A 14423-nucleotide genomic window follows, 5' to 3' on the forward strand; every position below is an offset into this window, starting at 1 on the left:
AGTTTTACGAGGGTATGTTTGGCAGCATGAGTGAAGGATGCTTTGTTGCGAAATAGGAAGCCAATTCTAGATTTCACTTTGGATTGGAGATGATTGATGTGAGTCTGGAAGGAGAGTTTACAGTCTAACCAGACACCTAGGTATTTGTAGTTGTCCACAAATTCTAAGTTAGAACCGTCCAGAGAAGTTATGCTGGATGGGCGGGCAGGTGCAGGCAGCGATCGGTTGAAGAGCATGCATTTAGTTTTACTTGTGTTTAGGAGCAGTTGGAGACCACGGAAGGAGAGTTGAATGGCATTGAAGCTCGTCTGGAGGGTTGTTAACACAGTGTCCAAAGAAGGGCCAGAAGTATACAGAATGGTGTCGTCTGCGTAGAGGTGGATCAGAGATTCACCAGCAGCAAGAGCGACATCATTTATGTATACAGAGAAAAGAGTTGGCCCAAGAATTGAACCCTGTGGTACCCCCATAGAGACTGCCAGAGGTCCAGACAGTAGGCCCTCCGATTTGACACACTGAACTCTGTCAGAGAAGTAGTTGGTGAACCAGGCGACGCAATCGTTTGAGAAACCAAGGCTACTAAGTCTGCCGATGAGGATGTGGTGATTAACAGAGTCAAAAGCTTTGGCCAGGTCGATGAATACGGCAGCACAGTATTGTTTCTTATCGATGGCGGTTACGATGTCGTTTAGGACCTTGAGCGTGGCTGAGGTGCACCCATGACCAGCTCTGAAACCAGATTGCATAGCGGAGAGGGTGCGGTGGGATTCGAAATAGTCGGTAATCTGTTTGTTGACTTGGCTTTCGAAGACCTTAGAAAGGCAGGGTAGGATGGATATAGGTCTGTAGCAATTTGGGTCAAGAGTGTCACCTCCTTTGAAGAGGGGGATGACAGCAGCTGCTTTCCAATCTATGGGAATCTCAGACGACACGAAAGAGAGGTTGAACAGGCTAGTAATAGGGGTTGCAATAATTTCGGCAGATAATTTTAGAAAGAAAGGGTCCAGATTGTCAAGCCCAGCTGATTTGTAGGGGTCCAGATTTTGCAGCTCTTTCAGAACATCAGCTGAATGGATTTGGGAGAAGGAGAAATGGGGGAGGCTTGGGCGAGTAGCTGTGGGGGGTGCAGTGCTGTTGAATGCAGTAGGGGTAGTTAGGTGGAAAGCATGGCCAGCCGTAGAAAAATGCTTATTGAAATTCTCAATTATAGTGGGCTTATCGGTGGTGACAGAGTTTCCTATCCTCAGTGCAGTGGGCAGTTGGGAGGAGGTGTTCTTATTCTCCATGGACTTTACAATGTCCCAGAACTTTTTAGAGTTGGAGTTGCACGAAGCAAATATACCATTACAGTACTGTTTACAGTTGTGGAAAGAATTATTACCCATCTTTTTCTGAGAACAACTGTCCAGGGATGGGCAACTGAACTGTAGGCCTGCGGATCCATTCGGGTCTCAACTTCTTAAGAGTTAAATTAGTAGAATTGACAAGGTGAAATTTGGTCATGCATCAGCAGTTCTGTTATGTCAGTCACTGACATTCACTCAATTAGCCCATGTCAGCTAAAAGTTTTATATTGAACAAAAATATAAACCCAACATGTTAAGTACTGGTTTCATGAGTTGAAATAAAAGATCCCAGAAATATTCCACAAGCACAAATAGCTTATTTTGTGCACAAATGTATTCACATCCCTATTAGTGAGGTTTTTATTCTTAATCCATCCACCTGACAGGTGTGGCATATCAAGAAGTTGATTAAACAGCATGATCCACAGGTGCACCTTGTGCTGGGGACAAAAGGCCATTCTAAAATGTGCCGTTTTGTCACACAACACAATGCCACAGATGTCTCAAGTTTTGAGAGAGTGTGCAATTGTCACAATGACTGCAGGAAAGTCCACCAGAGCTGTTGCCAGAGAATTTAATATTAATTTCTCTACCATAAGCCATTTCCAACTTCTTTTTAGAAAATTTGGCAATACTCACAACCGCAGAGGGGGGAGAGGAGGGGGTACGGAACGGATGAGTATTTCTGTCTGTAATAAAGCCCTTTTGTGGGAAAAAACTCATTCTGATTTGCAGGGCCGGTCGTTGCCGCTCTGCCGCCATCTTAAATTAAAGAAAATCCAGACGAAGTTATGTTCAATTTAGGTTCTGAATTAAAGGTGAAAAGGTATGTTTGAAGATCTTTTCCAGGACGTTGAAAAAGCTTATTTTCCAGACCTTGAAAAATAGGTATTTTCCGGATGTTGAAATCAGATATATTTTCAGTTCTGAATGAAAGTTGAAAATATGTATTTTCCGGATTTTGAAATCAGCCTAATTTTTGGTTGAAAAAAAAGTCATTTATAGACATCTATGTTTGGGCCAAATCAAGGCTGGTCCAGACCGGACAAAATCTGAACCAAACATAGACGTTTATGATTGGTTCAGATTTGGTCCGGACTATTTGATCAGAGAAACCTGTATGATGTAAAAAGTGTCAGTCTCATTACATTGTCATACATTTAATGTCCAGCATGTAGGCTACAGAAAAGGACACATACTCTTTCTACCATATCCTGTATCTGCTACATGATTTATGTTAGATAATTTTTTGGACGGAACATTGGTGGAGCACTACGGAGATGCATCTCTCCAACAGTACCCTGGAGAGGCACGCTGGGAATGGACAAGCTAAATATTTTGCGCCCCTGCCTTTGACAAAGTTGCCACTGCTTATCAAAGGGCGGCATCATCTTTGAAATTGTTGCATGTTGCGTTTATATTTCTGTTCAGTATAGATTGATAAATTAGAACTAGATTCAATCAGTTCTGTGTTAACCCGCGATATCCGACAACTGCATAGCAGTTTCATTGTTTTTATTTAGGCAATCTCAGAGGTGTATTACCGTGAGTGTGAGTGTCATTATTTCTATATAGCAGACAATTTCTCGTTCTGAACTTCTTACGTGAGTGGGACAGGTGTAGCTTGGTGACAATGACCACTCGAACAGACGCTCACCGATTTCACAGCTCGCAGTTACACCTTTTATACCGTCAAAACACCAGTTATGTGGTTGTCGGCTATCGCCGGTTAGCGCTTGATCGGATTGAATCTAAGCCTTAGTCCAGCTATCTAACTTGTAGTCATGGTAGAATGACTGACCAGTGGTCCCCCTATTGATTTTGTTAGTTACTCTTACTCACATTTCTAAATGTTGCTTAGGGCCCCCCAAAGGCTAAGGCCCGTTCTGGCTGCATGTGTGGGTATGGCTGTAGGTACGCAGACCCGCAAGCCACTGTGGCTCCTCATGAAGAGTTCCGATTTTTTGTGGCACCCCAACCCAATCAAAGTTGTGCTTCTCTGCCATTAACTAAAGCGCTATGAGGTCAGCTTAGAAGATGTTGTCAAAACGGTAAAATAAGATGGTTTGGGCTAATTAGGCTACATCTAAACAGGCAGGCCAATTCTGATATTTTTTCCACTAATTGATCTTTTGACCAATCACATCAGATCTTTTCACATTATATATTTTTCTGATTGGTCTGCCTGTGTAAATGCAGCATTGGCGGTTCACGGCAGAGAAAAATGTTGGGTACCGCTGGTTAAGTATCTGTGGCTTGCATGCTTTTAAGGAGCTTTGGCCCTTCTCATTTCATGAGATTACTCTGGACCCTGTGGTCTCTTACGGTGCTATGAGAGCACTAGGGCCACAGAGATGATTTATATTCATTTGGGTTTTGGGGGGTGGGATAGTTTGCTAGAACAAGAGGGCAAATAATTTTCAGTTGGAGGAACATTGGGGAGAGGGAGGGGTGTCATGGACAGACTTGTTACATCTTCTGTTAATAAGAATATTTAGAGATAGCACATTAAATATTATATACCTAGTTGCCCTGTACATTTATAAAACAATGCATATATAGCTATCGAGAAGTTAGCAAATAAATGAAAATGAAACAAAATAATATAATACACTTTGGCTCCTGCCAGCCCTGTGTAGTCTTTTCCTCTTCCGAGTCAGATGATGTTGAGCTTGTTCCTGGCTGGAAGCTTTCATCCAATGGGTCAACAGGATTTGTACTATTAAAGCTGGTGTCAACGTCATCAGCAGTAGGATTACTCAGTAGGACACACAGTAGTCAGTGATTAGCCACCATTTTACTACTTTGTCCCTATCAATACACACTCAAACAAAGTACTATATCCACCCGTTCCCCTCATGTCAATCGATCATGCATACTAACCTTAACACACAATACCCACCCCCAAAACACACCAATTTAGACCTTAATCTTTGCATAATCAATCAATCAATCAAATGTATTTATAAAGCCCTTTTTACATCAGCCGATGTCACAAAGTGCTGTACAGAAACCCAGCCTAAAACCCCAAACAGCAAGCAATGCAGATGTAGAAGCACGGTGGCTAGGAAAAACTCCCTGGAAAGGCAGGAACTTAGAAAGAAACCTAGAGAGGAACCAGGCTCTGAGGGGTGATCAGTCCTTTTCTGCCAGGTGGAGATTATAACAGTACATGGCCAAGATGTTCAAACTTTCATAGATGACCAGCAGGGTCAAATAATAATAATCACAGTGGTTGTAGAGGGTGCAACAGGTCAGCACTTCAGGAGTAAATGTCAGTTGGCTTTTCATAGCCGATCATTCAGAGTTAGTGACAGCAGGTGCGGTAGAGAGAGAGAGAGTCAAAAACAGCAGGTCCGGGACAAGGTAGCACGTCCGGTGAACATGTCAGGGTTCCATAGCTGCAGGCAGAACAGTTGAAACTGGAGCAGCAGCATGACCAGGTGGACTGTGGACAACAAGGAGTCATCAGGCCAGGTAGTCCTGAGGCATGGTCCTAGGGCTCAAGTCCTCCGAGAGAAGAGAAAGAGAGAGAATTAGACGGAGCACACAATTCACGCAGGACACCGGATAAGACAGGATAAATACTCCAGATATAACAGAGTGACCCTAGCCCCCCGACACATAAACTATTGCAGCATAATTATTGGAGGCTGAGACAGGATCAACTTGGCTTCCATAATACAGAGACAACTTGTAACGCCCTGGCCATAGAGAGGGGTTTTTTGTTCTTTATTTTGGTTAGGCCAGGGTGTTACATTGGGTGGGCGTTCTATGTTCCTTTCTCTATGTTTTTGTATTTCTTTGTTTTGGGCCGTGTGTGGCTCCCAATCAGGCACAGCTGAAGCTCGTTGTTGCTGATTGGGAGTCACACATAAGGAGCATGTTTTTCCTTTGGGTTTTGTGGGTAATTGTTTCTGTTTAGTGTTTGCACCTGATAGGACTGTTTGGCTGTCGGGTTCTTGTTTTTGTCTAACGTGTTCTTTCTTTAATAAATTCCTGAAGATGATCACATCCTCCGCTGCACCTTGGTCTCATTTGAACGACGGCCGTTACAGAATTACCCATCACAAGAAGACCAAGCAGCGGAGTAAGGAGCAGAGCAAGGTTAAGAACCAGGAGAAGACTTATCTGGAGTCGTGGACTTGGGAAGAAATCCTGGATGGGAAAGGACCATGGGCTCAAGCTGGGGAGTATCGCCGCCCGCTCTCCAGCCTGGTCCGTCCTGTGCCACCTCCCAGGACTAGGCCTCCAGTGGGTCTCGCCAGTCCGGAGCCGCAAGAGCTGCCCGCCAGTCCGGAGCCGCCAGAGCCGCCCGCCAGTCCGGAGCCGCCAGAGCCGCCCGCCAGTCCGGAGCCGCCAGAGCCGCCCGCCAGTCAGGAGCCGCCAGTCAGGAGCCGCCAGAGCCGCCCGCCTGTCCGAAGCCGCCAGAGCCGCCCGCCTGTCCGGAGCCACCAGTCAGGAGCCGCCAGAGCCGCCCGCCTGTCCGGAGCCGCCAGAGCCGCCCGCCTGTCCAGAGCAGTCAGAGCCGCCCACCAGCCCGATGATTCCTGTGCCTACACCTAGTTTCTGTTTAGTGTTTGCACCTGACAGGACTGTTTGGCTGTCAGGTTCTTGTTTTTGTCTAACGTGTTCTTTCTTTAATAAATTCCTGAAGATGAACACATCCTCTGCTGCACCTTGGTCTCATTTGAACGACGGCCGTTACACAACTAAAGTCGAAGTTGTAGCTTGACTACTTGTAAACACACCAGCTATGACAACAAGACACAGACCATGTTTATGCCTAGCTCCAGTATATTTATTTGCTCATTATGGAATCATGGAAAGATTTAGAAAAGGTGACACACTAGCTCATAGGAGTGGAAATAGCCAGGGACATCACAATATGATATTATCACAATACTTAGGTGTCAATACGATATTTATTGCGATTCTGACGATTGTGTATTGAGATTTGATGTTCCAAACATATTGCTCACCATATGTCTGCTGCAGAGGGACAACAGAGAGCCAGAGAAAACAAGTTTTGATCAGTCATGGAAATTAAAAAGCTGAAAACAAATTGGCTCCCTATTTAAAAAGAAGATGGAGAACAAGCTATGATGGAAAACGTTTTGATGCAGGTGCAGCCAACTAGCGCAAAACTAATATTACGATATTTTCAAAACGATATGATAAATCATCAAAAATAATATCCCCATATGTAACTATCGATTTTTCCCTCCATCACTACTAGTTCCTGGTGCTGAGCTTGATGCCACTGTAGATCTTTATGGGATCAGACTCTGTAAATAGAACACATAGGCCAGTAACGTTAGCCTCTGTGGTAGTTAGTTAGCTAGCTAACAGTTAGGTACAGTCCTGTAGGCTGTAGCTAACATAACGTTAGCTTGCAAAGTTACAAATCACTTCACCAGATAGCAGCTGGCTAATTACAATTATTTGCCTTGGAATGTCTAGCCAGCATATTATGAAAGCTAGGTAGATTTTGGTTTAGATAAACAAATGTAGTTTGCTAGCTAGTTAAGTTAGCTACATTACCTATGCTCAACTTCTTAGTAAGGCAACCAACGAAATGTTACCCTTGCTTGTAGTTTGCATACCCAGGTACTGAGCACCACACCACACCATGACTAAACTTTACATTTGTTGTCTGCACAAAAATACAAATAAATAGTTATTCGCAAGCTTATGTTCTATGAATGAGTGTCTCGTCCAGTGAGTAACGTTAGCTACCTGTTGACATCCATTCTCAACTGGATCCACCTCAACAGGGGTGGTACTACGTCCTGACATTGCTATTCATTCTGGATATTGTGGTTTGCTGTCCTTCACCTACCGGTGACCTGTCCTTGACCTATTGGTATGAGTTGGTGAGGCAGATGTGAGAAAGTTCAACTGCCTTTGTCCTACCAATGAGTGTGAGCAATGCTGATATGTCAGGAAGGCCTGACACAAGCCGAGAGATCACACAAATAAAGAGAGATACTGTGTTCTTGGAATGCATTGTCTCTCAGAAGAGGTAAGTCTCTCTACTAAGACTGACATGAAGTCCACAGAAAGAACAACATGTAATGCAATGGCAGCTAACCATACATATGACAACTGACGTCACTGTCTCGACATTTGGCAATGACAAACATTGGAATAAAACGTACCTATTATTGCATAATAACAGGGCTACATTGGTTTAGACGTAGCCATATTGTCAAGTCGCATTAAGATGATGGCTGTTCTAAGGTTTTGAAGGTTTATCCAATAAATGTCCACAGCTGCAGGGTACAACAAATACCGCCGGAAAATACAAGACTTTGGTACAATTTCCTAAGCAAATACCTGGTAAGTGTGAAATGAATAGCTACCAAAATACCTATTTAAATTATCCTGTAGTTTTATTAGCAACGTTTTGACCGTGAAGGATCTTTGTAAGGCCTTAGTCTTATATTATTAATACCCTGTGCTCTCTACCCTGGCCCTGACCTGGCCGTGCCGTGGCTCTGAGACCTGGCCATGCCGTGGCCCTGACCTGGCCGTGCCGTGGCTCTGAGACCTGGCCATGCCGTGGCCCTGACCTGGCCGTGCCGTGGCTCTGACCTGGCCGTGCCGTGGCTCTGAGACCTGGCCGTGCCGTGGCCCTGACCTGGCCGTGCCGTGGCCCTGACCTGGCCGTGCCGTGGCCCTGAGACCTGGCCGTGCCTGGCCCTGACCTGGCCGTGCCGTGGCCCTGACCTGGCCGTGCCGCGGCTCTGAGACCTGGCCGTGCCGTGGCCCTGACCTGGCCGTGCCGCGGCCCTGAGACCTGGCCGTGCCGTGGCCCTGACCTGGCCGTGCCGTGGCTCTGAGACCTGGCCGTGCCGCGGCTCTGAGACCTGGCCGTGCCGTGGCCCTGACCTGGCCGTGCCGTGGCCCTGAGACCTGGCCGTGCCTGGCCCTGACCTGGCCGTGCCGTGGCCCTGACCTGGCCGTGCCGCGGCTCTGAGACCTGGCCGTGCCGCGGCTCTGAGACCTGGCCGTGCCGTGGCCCTGACCTGGCCGTGCCGTGGCTCTGAGACCTGGCCGTGCCGTGGCCCTGACCTGGCCGTGCCGTGGCCCTGACCTGGCCGTGGCCCTGACCTGGCCATGCCGTGGCCCTGACCTGGCCGTGGCCCTGACCTGGCCGTGCCGTGGCTCTGAGACCTGGCCATGCCGTGGCCCTGACCTGGCCGTGCTGTGGCCCTGACCTGGCCGTGCCGTGGCCCTGACCTGGCCGTGGCCCTGACCTGGCCATGCCGTGGCCCTGACCTGGCCGTGGCCCTGACCTGGCCGTGCCGTGGCTCTGAGACCTGGCCATGCCGTGGCCCTGACCTGGCCGTGCCGTGGCCCTGAAACCTGGCCGTGCCGTGGCCCTGACCTGGCCGTGCCGTGGCCCTGAGACCTGGCCGTGCCGTGGCCCTGACCTGGCCGTGCCGCGGCCCTGAGACCTGGCCGTGCCATGGCCTTGACCTGGCCCATCTTTACCACTTATAAAGTGGAGTGAATAAAGCATGCTGTAAATCAGCCTGCAAGAAAGACAAGAGCGGAAGTGAAGATAGGAAGAGAAGAGAGGAAGAGAAGACAGGAAGTGTGAAGTTTCAAGTTCAAGCCTTTTAATACCCACATTGCAGTCATAGACACTGAAATACATAGGTATGGATAACATAGTGGCTGGAGTGTGTCAGGAGTTCCTGCAAGAGGAAGGCATTGATGCTATGGACTGGCCCGCCCGTTCCCCAGACCTGAATCTAATTGAGCACATCTGGGACATAATTTCTCGCTCCATCCAGCAACGCCACGTTGCACCACAGACTGTCCAGGATTTGGCGGATGCTTTAGTCCAGGTCTGGGAGGAGATCCCTAGGGAGGTTATACAGGCACGTGGAGGCCACACACACTACTGAGCCTCATTTTGACTTGTTTTAAGGACATTACATCAAAGTTGGATCAGCCTGTAGAGTGGTTTTCCACTTTAATTTTGAGTGTGACTCCAAATCCAGACCTCCATGGGTTGATAAATTGGATTTTCATTGATTATTTTTGTGTGATTTTGTTGTCAGCACATTCAACTATGTAAAGAAAAAAGTATTTAATAAGATTATTTCTTTCATTCAGATCTAGGATGTGTTGTTTAAGTGTTCCCTTTATTTTTTTGAGCAGTGTATATAGAAATCTGTACATTACTTTATAATTTATATATTTTTACAACTTTTACTTCACTACATTCCTAATGCATTTTAGTCCTGTACATTTCCCCTGACACCCAAAAGTACTCGTTACATTTAGAATGCTCAGGACACCAATATGGTCCAATTTACGCACCTATCAATATAACGCGTTGTCATCCCTACTGCCTCTGATCTGGCGGACTCAATATAACTACGTTTGTCCTGGCCCAACTCAATCATTCCATTACAACTTCATTGGTGTCATGATTTGATGCACATTAAGGGCCATCTAAAGATATCCTTCAGTAGCTTGGTCACAGATGTGGATGTGCTTGCCTTCATCCAACTCCTTCAACTAACTATTAATGTCATGACAATGGGAACACGACAGGCAGTGAGGAGTTGGCCAAAGCACAAACAGATTGGAGCCAGGCTAATCTTTCTGAGAATGTTCCTGGAGTTGACTGGAGTTGTCTGTGCCAGCCTGGGCTCTCAAATGTTCCAGCATGTCTTTGCAGACATTCTAGACATTCTAGTTGTTCCCACAACTGTTCCCACAACTGTTTGTCCTGTTGCATCTCTGGGTTTTCCATTTGTATCTTAGCAATGAGTAACACTGTGATAGCAATCCTATCGGAAAATGTGACGCCTTCATCTCTGAACAGAAAGATGTATGCCTGGATTCAATCCACTCACGCGTTTTTCAACAGTGCCCCTTTTAAAAAGGCAATGTTCCCGTGTTCGCAGAGATCGCATTCACAGTAAACTCTGCAAATGTCGGCTCAACCGGAAATTACCTTGTAGTGTCAAGCATGCTACCACACGTGATCGGATTGAATCCCGGCCATAGACACGATTTTCACTGTCAAAAAGTAATCCAATTTCAGAGAAACAATGATGGCCAGCACTGACAATAAAGCTCGGAGAAAGTTTGAAGAAGCGAATTATTAAGCTTAGAGAAACATCAGGCATTTCTCTGCGTGTGGGGCAAGTTCAGTCTTTAAATTTGAAAAGCTACTTAGCCCCTTAGGGCCACCGTACTTGTGACTGCTGTTATGCCATAAAACAGACGAAACAACCCCTTTTCAGAGCTCTGACAGTCATTATTCAATAGCAACCTGCCGTTACCACCCAGGACCAAGCCATACCACAGTCGCAATGTTCACTGCTGTGCGTCAGTCTGTCAACTCCTCCATGACGGCTCTGAGGGCTCTCATTGAAGCGGTTCCTTTAACGGCCCCAGTAAAGCGTCTAAATGGACGCCAGTTGAATGGCTTTATTGCACCTCTGATTAAATCAGCATAAGCCGGTCAATAGCCCGTAAACGGCCTTGTGATCAGACAGGCAAAGCCCAGTTCTGGCAGCTCCCAGGGGGTGAGATCTGGGCCAAAACGTTTGGAGCTCTCGCTGCTCTACTGTACTGTAAGGGAAGTGCTGTTTTATGATTACACAACGCCTGAGGTGACATATTGTACGGACTTCAGTCACTGAGACAATGGCTGGATGGTTCTGTTAACTCACTGGAAGAACGGCAACCATGTTGGGATAATCGGAGTTGAAGTCAATTCAATTATTTATATATACACATCACTGGGTCAATTCCATTTGCATTTTTAGGAACTATTAATTAATGGGAATGAAATGTGTTTATTTTTTAGGAATGCTCCTAGACAATAGGAGTATCAAGTCATTGAGGTCATATATATCATCATATAATGCTCATCAATTGTTGAACTAGAATTCACCCCCACCTCTTCCCCTCTATAAAAGATGTCCCCTCGCCGTTCTGGCAAGACGGGTCAATTACCAGGCCCTGAGTGCTCTCCCCCAAACTCTTCTGGCAAAAAGGTCACAAGCCAACAAGGTGAAGAGTTTGAATATGTATTTTTTGAAGTGTCTAATTTACTCTCCCAAGATTAGTAGAGGAACTCAGAAGTGCCTTTGCAGAGTCTTTGTAGCAGGGGCGGCTCGCTGAACCAAAATACTTGCAACCTGAAGGCTTTTGTTGGCTCCCTGAGCTAGCTAATGCATTGGTCGACATTTTCAAAATGCTAAATTGTTCAACAATGTGTGATATGAAGAGGCGACTATGTATCGCTCAGTAAGCTGTAATCGCCTCCTATTGACATTTTTGAAGAAAATGTTCAAAGTAAATCATAAATCATACTGTGAGATTATAATGAGGTTTACGGCATTTTTCACTTTTCAGATTGCTTTTGCAATACGAATATGTCACCCCTAGACTTTAACTCAGCAGGCAAACACATTCTGGAGACGACACAGGTTCGAACCCAGTCAGTCACATCCAGACGAGGACATTGTTTGTGTATCTGCCCTCATACTATTTAAAAATGCGGGGATTGTTGGGGGAAGAGTCTCTCTGACTCATTGTCTTTAGACGTTTTTGGCTTTGACTTTAAGCTTCGTAAAGGGCTAACAGATTTTAGCTGTTCCTAAGCTGTATTGACGTTGTTGTGGCCTGATTGACTCTTGTTACAGCGTCGTCCGGGTTTGGCCGGGGTTGGCCGTCATTGTAAATAAGAATTTGTCTTTATCTGACTTGCCTAGTTAAATTAAGGTTAAATAAAAATAAATAAAACACCGGCACCTCCCATTTTTGACCATTCAGGTTATCACTCCCAGACAGAGTGGGAGGGACTGAGGGACATGAGGTTATCACTCCCGGACAGTGAGGGAGGGACTGAGGGACATGAGGTTATCACTCCCGGACAGTGAGGGAGGGACTGAGGGACATGAGGTTATCACTCCCGGACAGAGTGGGAGGGACTGAGGGACATGAGGTTATCACTCCCGGACAGAGTGGGAGGGACTGAGGGACATGAGGTTATCACTCCCGGACAGAGTGGGAGGGACTGAGGGACATGAGGTTATCACTCCCGGACAGAGTGGGAGGGACTGAGGGACATGAGGTTATCACTCCCGGACAGAGTGGGAGGGACTGAGGGACATGAGGTTATCACTCCCGGACAGAGTGGGAGGGACTGAGGGACATGAGGTTATCACTCCCGGACAGAGTGGGAGGGACTGAGGGACATGAGGTTATCACTCCCGGACAGTGAGGGAGGGACTGAGGGACATGAGGTTATCACTCCCGGACAGTGAGGGAGGGACTGAGGGACATGAGGTTATCACTCCCGGACAGTGAGGGAGGGACTGAGGGACATGAGGTTATCACTCCCGGACAGAGTGGGAGGGACTGAGGGACATGAGGTTATCACTCCCGGACAGTGAGGGAGGGACTGAGGGACATGAGGTTATCACTCCCGGACAGAGTGGGAGGGACTGAGGGACATGAGGTTATCACTCCCGGACAGTGAGGGAGGGACTGAGGGACATGAGGTTATCACTCCCGGACAGAGTGGGAGGGACTGAGGGACATGAGGTTATCACTCCCGGACAGAGTGGGAGGGACTGAGGGACATGAGGTTATCACTCCCGGACAGAGAGGGAGGGACTGAGGGACATGAGGTTATCACTCCCGGACAGAGTGGGAGGGACTGAGGGACATGAGGTTATCACTCCCGGACAGAGTGGGAGGGACTGAGGGACATGAGGTTATCACTCCCGGACAGAGTGGGAGGGACTGAGGGACATGAGGTTATCACTCCCGGACAGTGAGGGAGGGACTGAGGGACATGAGGTTATCACTCCCGGACAGTGAGGGAGGGACTGAGGGACATGAGGTTATCACTCCCGGACAGAGTGGGAGGGACTGAGGGACATGAGGTTATCACTCCCGGATAGTGAGGGAGGGACTGAGGGACATGAGGTTATCACTCCCGGACAGAGTGGGAGGGACTGAGGGACATGAGGTTATCACTCCCGGACAGAGTGGGAGGGACTGAGGGACATGAGGTTATCACTCCCGGACAGAGTGGGAGGGACTGAGGGACATGAGGTTATCACTCCCGGACAGTGAGGGAGGGACTGAGGGACATGAGGTTATCACTCCCGGACAGTGAGGGAGGGACTGAGGGACATGAGGTTATCACTCCCGGACAGAGTGGGAGGGACTGAGGGACATGAGGTTATCACTCCCGGACAGTGAGGGAGGGACTGAGGGACATGAGGTTATCACTCCCGGACAGAGTGGGAGGGACTGAGGGACATGAGGTTATCACTCCCGGACAGTGAGGGAGGGACTGAGGGACATGAGGTTATCACTCCCGGACAGAGAGGGAGGGACTGAGGGACATGAGGTTATCACTCCCGGACAGAGTGGGAGGGACTGAGGGACATGAGGTTATCACTCCCGGACAGTGAGGGAGGGACTGAGGGACATGAGGTTATCACTCCCGGACAGAGAGGGAGGGACTGAGGGACATGAGGTTATCACTCCCGGACAGAGTGGGAGGGACTGAGGGACATGAGGTTATCACTCCCGGACAGTGAGGGAGGGACCCCCCTTTGACTTCTCTGTACAGCTCTTCCATTTGTTATCTTGTTGACTTGGCATATCTGATGAAATACTTAAGACAAATTAGTTTAAAGGGGAGCGCTTGACAGTATGATTGAAATTGCCACATGGTATCATCTTCTTATAGTCTCAGGTTTCATAAAAAATGGAATGAACAGTTTTAACCTAGAGTGTTATCTATGAATGAAGTGGTGTAAATACTCCACAGTAGAGCCAGGATGAACCCCAAAATGATCTAGGGAAATGTGAAGGGTGATTATTAAAGCGACAATTGGTGGCTACAACAATCAAACTAGTAGTACTTTTTTAAAGGGTAATAAAAAATAACTGTGGTTCACATTGTCATAAACGTATCGTTCTATTTATCGTTATCACATCAATTCAGGCAATTTATCACAATATGGACTTTTTGTCAATATCGCCCAGCTCAACTACACAGGAATGTAGTGTGTGTGT

This window comes from Salmo trutta, chromosome 23 (genome assembly GCF_901001165.1).
Source record: "Salmo trutta chromosome 23, fSalTru1.1, whole genome shotgun sequence".
NCBI classification, from domain to species: Eukaryota; Metazoa; Chordata; class Actinopteri; order Salmoniformes; family Salmonidae; genus Salmo; species Salmo trutta.